Source organism: Populus trichocarpa, chromosome 17 (genome assembly GCF_000002775.5).
Source record: "Populus trichocarpa isolate Nisqually-1 chromosome 17, P.trichocarpa_v4.1, whole genome shotgun sequence".
Taxonomy (NCBI): Eukaryota; Viridiplantae; Streptophyta; class Magnoliopsida; order Malpighiales; family Salicaceae; genus Populus; species Populus trichocarpa.
In genome coordinates this window covers 7060492-7075316 of record NC_037301.2, presented here as the reverse complement: position 1 = coordinate 7075316, position 14825 = coordinate 7060492, and positions in this window count along the sequence as shown.

Below are 14825 nucleotides of genomic sequence, written 5' to 3'. Positions count from 1 at the left end.
ATTCTCATCAATTTCATATTTGTTTGTTTTCGATCAGTTCTGGTCCAAACCAAAGTCAGATCTGTAATTTCGAGTCTAAATCAGTGTTCTTCCAGTCGTAAACTCTATTCTCGTTGTGTCTTCTTCGTCTTCTTCTATTTTTCCTATTTGTGTCATATTTAGAAAGGGAGTGGGAACAAAGGAGGATTCTAGCTCATAGATGCGAAAAACAAAGTCATGGTTTGGGGGTTTTCAAACAAGAAGTTGATAAGTGTAGAAGATTATTTTATGATCTTCAAGCTTCATGGGAAAAGGAGGTATAATGCCAAAAAAATGAAAGATGAAGGAGAGTCGTTGTCGTTATGATTCAAAAGTATGTACGCAAGTGGTTAGTACAGCGTGCTTATTTGAAATTCTTGGCAAACACTACTTCCATACAGTGTTGTTAGAGAAAGGTGGTAGCAATAAGGGAATTCCGAAGGCTTAAACAAGAGGCCAATGAAATCGCTACTAATCTTGTTCAAGATTCGAGTGCGAATCTTCTTGAAGGAGGGAATGATACGGTTCAGCCTTGTCATACGACTCAAGCAAGGTTAGATTCGGATTTTGGCGCAAGAGTTTCTACCGTTCAGTTTTACGCTATTGAGCATAACTTCAAATCCAACCGTTGGATCGAGCTGAAACTTTACCATAAGATTCCAGAGGTATTTTTTCTATGTTGGGGTACATTTTCAAGTGAATCCATGTTCAGAAAGGACTTGCGATATAGGTCAGAACAGGCTATACGAATTCTGTTATTTACTTCCTTTTGATATGTGGACTTCCTATTTGGCAAGGATCCTTTTCCTCCAAGGATGTCGGAGGTTGTTTTGGGAATTTCCTAGTTCCCCAAGGATCTTTAATGAGCTGCAATATAATCTACAAGTGTGGCAAGGATTCATCAATGTTTCAGAATCCTTTTCTTATAAGGATTCATCTACTTGTGATGCGAACCTCGTGATCACATGGTCATGCAACCCACACGTAAAGACACCAATTTCCAGAAAGCTAAGTAAATCAGGTTTGATAGGAGTGCAGCAAAGAAGTTTATTGATCTGAAAATTGCGTACCTTACATGTCTGGTTATGCCTTTATTTATACTAACTCTAGACTTAAAAAAACCCTAATGGACCCCCCTTAGGTGGACTTATATGAAACCCACTTACAATTGACCCAAATAAGTAATAATAACCCAAAGACTAAGAAGAAAATAATAAAAATCCGAAAATTACCATCCTAAATATGCTAGAATCAGATTTGTCACCATTAAGAAGTCCCAAACAGACTAGGAAATCTGATCTGAAGGTAGAATTTATTCTGAAATCTTCATTCCTTTTTGTAGCTAGGATGAATAAAGAATCCTTGTAAGAAAAGGATTCTGAAATAATTATGAATCCTCGCCACACTTGGAAACTATGTTGCAGCCCATTAAAGATCTTTATAGAATTAGTAGATTCCCAAAATAAGTTGCCACATCCTTTTAGGAAAAGAATCATAGTCAAATAGGAAGTCCACAAGTCAAAAGGAAGTAAATAACAAAATTCGTACAACCTCTGTTGACCCCTATTGATATGCCTTCCCAAACTCCTATTAACCTGAAATTTTAACCCAAGGTAGGACAACATGTCAGAGAGACTCCACGTAAACTTTCAGCCTGATCCAACGTCGGATTAAGAATTATGATTGTTGCCGTAAAACTGGATAGTTGCACGTTTTACATCAAAATCCGAATTTGACCTTGCCTGGATCATATCATTCCCTCTTTCTTCAAGATGATTCGTCCTCGAATCACCAATAAGTTGAATGGACAATTATGTGGCCTCCTTTTGAAGCCTTTGGAGTTCTTTTCTTGCCAACAATCGTCGCTAATAACTTTGGATGAAAGTTGCAGCCGTTCTATTTCGTATATCATCATTGCAGCGTATTTTCTCCTCTCTTTCTGAAGCTTGTTACGTATTGACTGATGCCGTTAACACATCAAGTTCTTGCTTCATCTCCCCTAGAATACAGGATAGACTCTTGGATTTATTTTTTAGAACACTAATCTCTTTATTTCTCTCCCTTTGATACCACCTCTCCTTTTGAATCCTCATTTTCTTTTGCCATAACACCTCATCAAAATACATGAAATCCCTTCAATTTCTAGGCTGTCGAAAACCTTCCCGATGGCCTATGGTCTCATCCTTAAAACCACCATCACCAATATCATTAATGTCCTCCTCAAAATCCGCATAATCAACCCACCTTGGCCTTTCGACCCCACTACCATTGTTTGATTTTGGTTCAACCCCAACCTTTCTCACGTCTTGGGTACATGTTCCAGCCATGTTCCCATGTTTTCCCACATTCTCAAGTCTGTCACACACTTTCCCCATCACGAAATTCATTCTTTCCATCATCTTCGTCATGGCTTGCATTTGGAATTTAAGTTCTACCTCGTGAGGGGGTGGTGTGTTGTTTTGATCTGACATGATAGTACCTGCAAAAATTGGTTAGTAGTAAAAAACAAAATCCTCACATCGCTCGTGTTTCGTTCAAACACTCTTAATATCCTCACACGCTCACACCTCTCACCTCACCTTCTTGTGCAACTGAAACCAACACCAAATAGAACCAACTTGGTAGCGCAATCCAAATATATATATATATATATATATATATATATATATATATATATATATGACTCAAGAGGCAATAAAAACTAGAAAACAAGCAAAACGATACTGCGATGATAGTCTCGCGAGTAGCAAGCGAGTCTGTCCGAAATATGAACGAAACTGAAGACTCGAATAAAAACAGAAATACAAATATGCAAAATGATGAAACAACACCCAAATATGTTGGATATGATGAAAATAAACTGCAAGAAATGAAAACAACAAAAAGAAAGCGAATTTCAAAAGTTGACACAAAACAGACTCGTTTACAACGAGTTAAGTCCGAATCTGGAACCTAAAGTAAATGATGTCCAATTGAGTTAACATTTCAGATATAGTGTGATATCAACCCAAATAGACAGAATATAAAGTTTGAGCAATTTATGATAAGGTTTGATATACTGACAAAAAAATGTTATGAATCAGACCTGATTAGACCCGAATTTGAAACCTAAAGCAAACAATATCCAATTGACCCAAAAATGAATATGTGGTGCGATTAGGAACCCAATAATCAGAGTCTCACATTTGAGCTAATTCCGAGTTGATTTGATACAATTTTCCCTTGTTTAGTTTTCTGCGCCTGAAACCAATAAATGTTTTTTTGAACGACTTTTTTTGTTCTTCTTTTCTTTTATTTTTTTATGCAACTGATATATTTTGGACAAAAACCAAAAGAAATAACTATATATATATGCTGCAAAATCAAGAAGAAGAAGAAATTGGATACTAAGGAATTTTTTTTGCGGAAACAACAAGAAACGAAAAATTTAAGAAGGATATAACCTGATTAATGGAGCCAAGCTCTGATACCAAATAATGCGAACCTCGTGATCACGCAAAGACACCAATTCTCGGAAAGCCAAGTAAATCAGGTTTGATAGGAGTGTGACACAAAAATAACTTGTACCTAGGCACCAGGACTATTGGAAATGAAAACCCCACCTAACGAATATTGATTCGCAAATGAGAAGTATAAGGATGACGCCACAAAGTCAATTGTTCTTCGATACGTCATTTTTTTCAGTTCTTTAGAGAACCCAGGAAGGGAGATTATCCCACCAATACACAACAATTGCAGCAAAAGAAGTTTATTGATCTGAAAATTGCATAACCTTAAATGTCTGGTTGTGCCCTTATTTATACTGACTCAAAATTGAAATAAACTCTAATGGACCCCTTATATGGACTTATATGAAGCCCACTTACAATTGACCCAAATAAGTAATAATAACCCAAAGACGAAGAAGAAAATAATAAAAATTCGAAAATTACCATCCTAAATATGCTAGAATAAGATTTGTCACCATTAAGAAGTCCCAAATAGACTAGGAAATCTGATCTGAAGGTAGAATTTATTCTGAAGTCTTCTTTCCTTTTTGTAGCTAGGATGAATAAGGAATCCTTGTAAGAAAAGGATTCTGAAATAATTATGAATCCTTCCCACACTTGGAAACTATGTTGCAGCCCATTAAAGATCTTTGTAGAATTAGTAGTTTCCAAAATAAGCCGCCACATTTTTTTAGGAAAAGAATCCTAGCCAAATAGGAAGTCCACAAGTCAAAAGGAAGTAAATAACAAAATTCGTACAGCCTCTGTTGACCCATATTGAGATGTCTTCCCGAACTTCGATTGACCTGAAATTTTAACCCAAGGTAGGACAACATGTCAGGAGACTCCACGTAAACTTTCAGCCCCATCCAACGGTCAGATTGAGAACTATGATTGTTGCCGTAAAACTGGATAGTTGCACTTTTTACGTCAAAATCCGAATTTGACCTTGCCTGGATCATATCAACTTGCCTTTGAATCTCCTTCGTCTCCTCAGGGTTGCTTCTATAGGCTGGACGATTAGGAATCGAAGCTCCGGGTACACGGTCAATTTGATGTTCAATTCCCCTTAATGGTGGTAATCCACTAGAGATGTCTTTAGGGAATACATCATCAAACTCCTGCAACAAAGAAACAACCACACTAGGAATAGCAGAATCAAGATTGTTAGTATTAAAATAAGCCTCTTTATACACAAGAAAGATTATCGGCTTGTTAGTGAAAAACACAGCTATGATTTGAGCTCCTTTTGCATAAAAATTAGGTTGTTTCTTTAATTTTTCCACACTATTATCATCACACAAGCTTACTTTCTTCACTCCTCGGGTTTTACCTCCACTCTCAGCCGGGTACCGATTTAATTTTTCTTGATATGCTACAAAATCAAGAAGAAGAAGAAATTGTACACTAAGGATTTTTTTTGCGGAAACAACAAGAAACAAAAAATTTCAAAAGGATATAACCTAATTAATGGAGCCAAGCTCTGATACCAAATGATGCGAACCTCGTGATCACGTGGTCACGCAAAGACACTAATTCCCGGAAAGCCAAGTAAATTAGGTTTGATAGGAGTGTGACACAAAGATAACTTGTACCTAGGCACCAGCACTATTGGAAACAGAGACCCTCACCCAACGAATATTGATTCGCGAACGAGAAGTATAAGGATAGCCAAGTAAGACAGTTGTTCTTCGATAAGTCTTTTTCAGTTCTTTAGAGAACCAAGGAAGGGAGATTATCCCAGCAACACACAATAAGTGCAGTATCAGAATATGTAATTGATGTGCATCATGGGAATTATAATCCATCTTGTAAGGCTAAAACTAATGTGCAAGAGGATTCAGATGGTCCAATGACAAGAGCGAGAGCGAAACAACTACAAAGGGCCTTGACGAGTCAAATTGGAATGATTGAAGCTGCGTCAGAGTTAAAAATTAGCAATCAGTTTGAAATTGGTTCAAGGATGTTTATTTGCCTACAATTGGAACTTGGAGATGAGAAAAGCCCTTAATTGTTCTTTTGATGCTGGGCTACTCGAATTTGGGTTGATATGCAAATAAGTGAAGGAATTGATGCTGTTTATGGTCAGAACAGCAAATGAATTTGAACCCGAATTTGAAGTCATCCATTGCATGTGAAAACAAGACTAATCAAGGTGGATTTCAAGTTCAGAACGTGTTCTTTCTAGATTGTCAAACCATGATTGTATTGGACTTTTGTGTAAGAAGATATGGTTGTTTTAAATTTGGTCTGTTTGTGTTAGAAAGGTCAAAAAAACGTGTGCTAGTTAATTTGTCTAGGTTAGTTTGTCAAAGTCTGTTTTTTGGGCTTGACTTCTGCCATGTTGAATTATTCCTAACTTTGGAGGGATGTTCCAATTATAAATATAGTATCAGAATATGTAATAAAGAACTTTTGGCCAAGATTTGAAACTTAATTCACAGAATTAAGAGTTGTTCTTCCAAATTGATTTTTGTGAAGAACCCTACCTGACTTATCACTCTTCAATCACAAAGAGTGTGGCGTCGAAATCCTAGATTGATCTTTGTGGCGTCCAGATCGACTTATCAAAGTATCATTCTAGTCTATCCTCCATCTTATTTACCTTGAAATCACTATAATCCAGCCTAAACACCAAAAGAAAGACAACACAACCAGACCCATCCTTCATCCATTTTCGTCAGATTCATTGTTGCCGATTTTCGAATCATTCACGGCACATCATCTGGTATCAGAGCATCAGTTGCGATCTAAGGCAGGAGCCAAAAACAGAAGAAAGGCTTGCTGGAATTAAGGTTGATAAACTTAATTATGGCTGGAGATAAAGAAGATTTGCCAAGAGGGTTAAGTTTGGAACAGGCACAGGTTATGGGCTTACAACGATCTCATGCTGAGATTCAGGATGAAATGACTGGAATTCGTGAACAGTTGAATACCCTTATGCAAATGATGCAAAGACATAATTTGCAACCCCAACAAAGGCAAGCACTTAGGGTGCCACGAAATGATATTATAGAAGCTGACGAAGATCCAAATGGGGATGATGAGGCCGACGATAGGGGCAGACCAAGAAGGCAGAATTATAATCCTCCTAATGGTCTCAAACTTAAGATTCCACCGTTTAGAGGAAGTAGTTCACCTGAGGAATACCTGGAGTGGATTCAGAAGGTTGAAAAGGTGTTTGAATGGTATGAATATTCTGAAGAAAGGAAGTGCAAGGTGGCAGCACTTGAGTTTACAGATTATGCTCTTTTATGGTGGGAAAACTTGAAGATTCAGAGGAGAAGGGATGGAGAAGAGGAGATTACAACGTGGGCAACTATGAAAAGAGTGATGAAGAAGAGATTTGTTCCTGATTACTATAAACAGGAGCTATACATCAGACTTCAAACTTTGCGACAAGGATCTTTGAGCGTGGAAGAGTATGTGAAAGAGTTTGAGTTGCTGCTGATTCGATGTGAATTGATGGAACCCCAAGAGCAAACAATAGCTAGATTTCTTGGAGGGTTGAGGAAGGATATAGCTAATGTTGTTGAATTACAGCCGTACATCTTCCTTGAGGAAGTTATAAAGCTTGCAACTCGAGTAGAGAGGCAGCAGAAACGAGGAGGTGTCCGAACTGGTGTAACTACGTCAAGCACAACAAGGGCTGTTTCTACACCTACACGAACATGGAGCACACTTAAACGAGATGAGAAGGTGGAGTTTACTAAGGGGAATACCAGTTCTGATTCTTTGAAGGGAAAGGAGAAGGTGACAGAACCTCAACATCCTAGGAGGTCTCGGGACATCAAGTGCTTCAAGTGCTTAGGACATGGGCACATTGCTTCGGAATGTCCAAATAAAAGGGTGATGATTTTGCATGGGGATCATGGAGAGCTGATCAGTGGAGATGAGGTTGAAACTGAAGATGAAGATGAGATACAAGTGGCTGAACAAGAAGAGGATTTCGAACCAGTGAAGGGAGATTTATTGGTTGTGCAACGGGTTCTGAATGCACAAATTGACATTAGTGATGAGCAACGCGAGAACATCTTTCATACTCGATGTCAGATTCGAGATAAGGTGTGTGGGATGATCATTGACAATGGAAGTTGCACTAATGTTGCGTCAACTACCTTGGTGGAGAAATTGGGTTTAACTACCCTTCCACATCCCAGGCCGTACAGTTTGCGATGGCTGAATGAGAATGGGGAGATTCGGGTGACAAAGCAAGTTCGTGTACCTTTTTCCATTAAAACCTATCATGACGAGGTTTTGTGTGACGTTGCGCCAATGTCAGCTAGCCATTTGTTGCTGGGTCGTCCATGGCAGTTTGATAAGGATGTGACCTACAATGGACGAAAGAACACTTATTCTTTTATGCTGAATGGAAAGAAGGTGAACTTGTTACCATTGAGTTCTCAACAGGTTAGAGAGGATCAGATACGAAGCCAACAAAAGGAGGTGAAATCACGTAAGGGGCTGTTGTTAGCCAAAAAAGGAGACATCAAACAAGCATTAGCTTCAGCAGGGGTTGTTTTCATGATCTGGGCAAAGCAATTACTACAAGTAGAAGGATTGGACTTACCAATACAGATTAAAGAATTGCTTGAAGAATTTAAAGATGTGTTTCCAGATGAATTACCTAAAGGGTTACCACCTATTCGTGGAATTGAGCATCAAATTGATTTGGTGCCGGGAGCTTCACTTCCTAATAGACCAGCATACAGATGTAATCCAGAGGAAGCAAAAGAGATTCAAAGGCAGGTTGGTGAGCTCTTAGAGAAGGGCTATGTGCGAGAATCACTTAGTCCATGTTCCGTACCTACTTTGCTTGTACCGAAGAAAGATGGTACCATGAGGATGTGTATGGACAGCCGCGCTATCAACAAAATAACAGTTAAGTATCGATTTCCTATACCCAGACTTGATGATTTGCTTGATGAGTTGCATGGAGCTGCATTGTTTTCTAAAGTCGATTTGATGAGTGGTTATCACCAAATTAGAATGAAAGAAGGAGATGAATGGAAAACAGCATTTAAAACTAAACAGGGGTTATATGAATGGATGGTAATGCCGTTTGGGTTATCTAATGCGCCTAGTACATTTATGAGGCTTATGAATCATGTTTTGAGGAAGTATATTGGGCTGTTTGTTGTAGTATATTTTGATGATATCCTGGTGTATAGCAAGACCTTTGATGATCATATGAAGCATCTTAGAGTTGTGTTTGAAACTTTGCGAGATTCTAAGTTGTATGGGAAACTCACAAAGTGTTACTTCTGTAAAGAAAGTGTCGTGTTTCTTGGGTATATTATCTCTAGCAGGGGAGTTAAGGTTGATGAGGAGAAAATTGAGGCAATTCGGGACTGGCCAAAACCTGCTAGTATCGCTGATGTGAGGAGTTTCCATGGTTTAGCTTCTTTCTACAGGCGATTTGTGAAAGACTTCAGCTCTATTGTTGCTCCTATGACAGAATGCTTGAAAAAAGGGAACGACTTTAGATGGAGTGAAGATGCGCAGAAAGCATTTGAGCTAATTAAGGAGAAGTTGTGTACTGCTCCAGTTTTAGCACTTCCAGACTTTGCTAAAACATTCGAAATAGAGTGCGATGCTTCCGGAGTTGGAATTGGGGCTGTCTTGCTGCAAGAAAAGAGGCCGATTGCATTCTTCAGTGAAAAGTTAAATGGAGCACGTTTGAACTACTCTATTTACGACAAGGAGTTCTATGCTTTGATTCGGGCTCTAGAGGTATGGCAGCACTACTTGTTGCCTAAAGAATTTGTTATACATACTGATCATGAATCCTTGAAGTATCTTAAGGGGCAAAGCAAGCTAAATCGCAGACATGCTAAATGGGTGGAGTTTATGGAGTCATTTCCTTATGTCATAAAGTACAAGAAAGGGCAAGTTAATGTGGTTGCTGATGCTCTTTCTAGGAGGTTTGCACTGATCTCTATGTTGAATGCAAAGCTGATGGGTTTTGAACAAGTGAAGGAACAGTATGCTAATGATTCCTACTTTGCTAATGTGGTTGTTGAATGTGCAAAGGGAGCTTGTGATGGGTTCTTTATGCATGAAGGTTACTTGTTCAAAATGGGCAGAATGTGTATTCCTTCAGGATCGTTACGGGAGTTGCTTGTGCGAGAGGCTCATGGTGGTGGTCTTAGTGGTCATTTTGGGGAGAAGAAGACTTATGAGCTGCTGAAAGAACATTTCTTTTGGCCTAGCATGTTACGGGATGTGCACAAGGTGATTGAGAGATGTGCTATTTGCAAGAAAGCTAAGGGTAAAGAGAATGCATATGGACTGTATATGCCATTGCCTATTCCAGAGCAACCATGGATGGATGTTAGCATGGACTTTGTACTTGGGTTACCAAGAACACAGCGTGGAAAGGATTCAATAATGGTCGTGGTTGATCGATTCTCCAAAATGTCTCATTTCATTCCTTGCAACAAAACTGATGATGCAGTACATGTTGCTGATTTGTTCTTTCAAGAGATTGTTCGTTTGCATGGAGTTCCTAAAAGCATTGTCTCTGATCGTGATACAAAGTTCTTAAGCCACTTTTGGAAGACTCTTTGGAGGAAGCTTGGAACGAAGTTACTTTTCAGTACGGCATGTCATCCACAAACTGATGGACAAACTGAGGTAGTAAACCGAACTTTATCTTCTTTGTTACGAGCTGTTATACATAAGAATTTGAAGAGTTGGGATACTTGTTTGCCTATTGTGGAGTTTGCATATAATCGTAGTGTGCATGGGGCTACAAAATTTTCACCATTTGAGGTTGTGTATGGCTTTAATCCTTGTGTTCCTATTGATCTTATTCATATTCCAATTGATGAGAGGACATCTATGGATGGAATTAGAAAGGCAGAATTGATGAAGAAACTACATGAGCAGGTTCGATTACATATTGAGGAGAAAACGATAAAGTATGTTAAACAGGCTAACAAGGGGCGGAAAATGGTTAGGTTTGAACCTGGAGATCTTGTTTGGATTCATATTAGCAAGGGCAGATTCCCAAGCAAACGTAAGTCCAAGTTGATGCCAAGAGCTGATGGTCCATTTCGGATTATAGAGAAGGTGAATGACAATGCGTATAAGGTAGATCTTCCTGGTAATTACAACGTATCAACTACTTTTAATGTGAAAGACTTGACTCCATACTTGGATGACGATGACGATTCTGATTTGAGGACAAATCATTTTCAACCCGGGGCTGATGATGTGCATCATGGGAATTATAATCCATCTTGTAAGGCTAAAACTAATGTGCAAGAGGATTCAGATGGTCCAATGACAAGAGCGAGAGCGAAACAACTACAAAGGGCCTTGACGAGTCAAATTGGAATGATTGAAGCTGCGTCAGAGTTAAAAATTAGCAATCAGTTTGAAATTGGTTCAAGGATGTTTATTTGCCTACAATTGGAACTTGGAGATGAGAAAAGCCCTTAATTGTTCTTTTGATGCTGGGCTACTCGAATTTGGGTTGATATGCAAATAAGTGAAGGAATTGATGCTGTTTATGGTCAGAACAGCAAATGAATTTGAAGTCATCCATTGCATGTGAAAACAAGACTAATCAAGGTGGATTTCAAGTTCAGAACGTGTTCTTTCTAGATTGTCAAACCATGATTGTATTGGACTTTTGTGTAAGAAGATATGGTTGTTTTAAATTTGGTCTGTTTGTGTTAGAAAGGTCAAAAAACGTGTGCTAGTTAATTTGTCTAGGTTAGTTTGTCAAAGTCTGTTTTTTGGGCTTGACTTCTGCCATGTTGAATTATTCCTAACTTTGGAGGGATGTTCCAATTATAAATATAGTATCAGAATATGTAATAAAGAACTTTTGGCCAAGATTTGAAACTTAATTCACAGAATTAAGAGTTGTTCTTCCAAATTGATTTTTGTGAAGAACCCTACCTGACTTATCACTCTTCAATCACAAAGAGTGTGGCGTCGAAATCCTAGATTGATCTTTGTGGCGTCCAGATCGACTTATCAAAGTATCATTCTAGTCTATCCTCCATCTTATTTACCTTGAAATCACTATAATCCAGCCTAAACACCAAAAGAAAGACAACACAACCAGACCCATCCTTCATCCATTTTCGTCAGATTCATTGTTGCCGATTTTCGAATCATTCACGGCACATCAGTAATGAAGGACTTTTGGCTAAGATTTGAAACTTAATTTAGAGAATTAAGACTTGTTCTTCCAAATTGATTTTGTGAATAACCCTACCTGACTTATCACTCTTCAATCACAAAGAGTGTCGCGTCAAAATCCTTGATTGATCTTTGTGGCGTCCAGATCGACTTATCAAAATATCATTCTAGTCTATCCTCCATCTTATATACCTTAAAATCACTATAATTCAGCCTAAACACCTAAAGAAAGACAATCAACCGAACCCATCCTTCATCCATTTTCGTCAGATTCATTGTTGCTGATTTTCTAATCATTCACGACATGTCATCTAGTATCAGAGCATCAATTGCAATCTATGGCAGGAGCCTAAACACCAAAAGAAAGACAACCAACCAGACCCATCCTTCATCCATTTTCGTCAGATTCATTGTTGCTGATTTTCGAATCATTCACGGCACATTAGTGTTGGTGGGATAATCTCCCTTCCTTGGTTCTCTAAAGGACTGAAAATGACTTATCGAAGAACGAGTGTCTTCGTGACTTCATCCTTATACTTCTCCTTCATGAATCAATATTCGTTGGGTGGGGGTCTCCGTTTCTAATAGTGCTGATTGAATGCGGGTTGCATGACCACATCACAAGGTTCACATCATTTGGTTTCAGAGCCAGGTTCCATTAATCAGGTTATATCCTTCTGAAATTTTCGTTTCTTGTTGATTCCGCAAAAATTCCTTAGTATCCAATTTCTTCTTCTCCTTGAATTTGTGGCATATATGAATACAAAATTGTTATTTCATTCTGTTATTGTTCAAAATATACCAGTAGCATAAAAAAAAGAGAAAAGAGAAAAAAGCAAAAAAAAAAAATTGTTCAAAAAGACGTTTATTGGATTCTGCCGCAGAAAACTAAACAAGAGAAAATTGGATCAAATCAACTCGGAATTAGATCAAATTTGATATTCTAATTACTGGGATCATAAGCGCACCACATATCAAATATGGGGTCAATTGGATATTTTTTCTTTGGTTTTCAATTTCGGGTCTAATCAGGTCTGATTCTTACCGTTTTTGCGTTAGTATATCAAACCTTATTGTAAATTGCTCAAACTTTATATAAAATTTTAGCTCAATTGGGCATCATTTACATTAGGTTCCACATTAGGACTTAACTGGTCGTAAACGAGTCTGTTTTGCGTCAACTCTTGAGATTCGCTTTCTTTCTGTTATTTTCATTTCTTGCAGTATATCTTCAACATATCCAACATATTTGGGTGTTGTTTCATCATTTTTTTCATATTTCATTTCTGTTTTCAATCGTGTCTTCAGTTTCGTTCATATTTCGGATAGATGCGCTTGCTACTTGCGAGACTATCACCGCAGTTTCATTTTTTTTGTTTTCTGGTTTTTATTGCTTCTTGAGTCATATATACATTTGGATTGCGCTGCTAAGTTGGTTCTATTTGGTGTTGGTTTCAGTTCTGCAAGAACCGCAAGAAGGTGAGACGAGAGGTGTGAGCGTGTGAGGATATTAAAGTGTGTTTGAGCGAAACACGAGCGACGTGAGGATATTTTCTTTTCACCACTAACCAATTTTTACAGGTACTATCATGTCAGATCAAAACAACAAACCACGCCATCCTGAAGGAGAACTTAAGTTCCAAATGCAAGCCATGATGCAGATGATGGAGAGGATGAAATTTGTGATGGGAAACGTATAGGGCCGAAAGGCCAAGGTGGGCTGATTATGAGGATTTTGAGGAGGCCGTTGATGATATTCGTGATGGTGATTTTGAAGATGAGGCCATAGGCCATCGACAAGGTTTTCGGCAGCCTAGAAACCGAAGGGATTTTGTGAATAGAACTAGGGGCCAATTCGGCCAAAGGGACAATTTTCGTAGTGTTGGGGGACATGCTGATTTAGATAGTGATTTAGATGCTATCAAACTGAAAATACCTCCTTTTCAAGGTAAAAACGATCTCGAGGCATATTTGGAGTGGGAGAGAAAGGTGGATTGGATTTTTGATTGCCATAACTATTCAGAGGCGAAGAAAGTAAAATTGGTAGTCATTGATTTGGTGGGATTAGAATGTTATTAGTAGAAGGAGAAGTGGAGAGAGGCTATGATACGATCCAGACAAGGTTAAATTCGGATTTTGACGTAAAAAATGCACCTATCCAGTTTTACGGCAATAGTCATAATTCTCAATTCGACTGTTGAATCGGGCTACAATTTTATGTGGAGTCTCCTGACATGTTTTTCTACCTTGGACTAAAATTGCAGGTCAATCGGAGTTCGAACATCTCAATATGGGTCAACAGAGGCTGTACGAATTTTGTTATTTACTTCCTTTTGACTTGTGGACTTCCTATTTGGCTAGGATTTTTTTCCTAAAAAAATGTGGCGGCTTATATTGGAAACTACTAATTCTACAAAGATCTTTAATGGGCTGCAACATAGTTTCCAAGTGTGGCAAGGATTCATAATTCTTTCAGAATCCTTTTCTTACAAGGATTCCTTATTCATCCTAGCTACAAAAAGGAAAGACTTCAGAATAAATTCTACCTTCAGATCAGATTTTCTAGTCTATTTGGGACTTCTTAATGACGACAAATCTGATTCTAGCATATTTAGTATGGTAATTTTTTTATTTTTTTTATTTTCTTCTTAGTCTTTGGGTTATTATTACTTACTTGGGTCAATTGTAAGTGGGCTTAATATCAGTCCACCTAAGGGGGGACCCATTAGGGTTTATTTAAGTCTTGAGTTAGTATAAATAAAGGCATAACCAGACATATAAGTTACACAATTCAGATTAATAAAACTTTTTGTTTGCCGCACTTTGTGTATGTGTGTTGGTGAGATAATCTTCCTTCCATGGTTCTCTAAAGAACTGAAAATGACTTGTCGAAGAACAACTGACTTCGTGGCGTCATCTTTATACTTCTCGTTCACGAATCAATATTCGTTGGGTGGGGGTTTCCGTTTCCAATAGTGTTGGTGCTTAGGTACACGTTATATTTATGTCACACTCCTATCAAACCTGATTTACTTGGCTTTCCGAGAATTGATGTCTTTGCGTGTGGGTTGCATGACCACGTGATCACGAGTTTCGCCTCATTTGGTATCAGAGCTTGGCTCCATTAATCAGGTTATATCCTTCTGAAATTTTTGTTTCTTG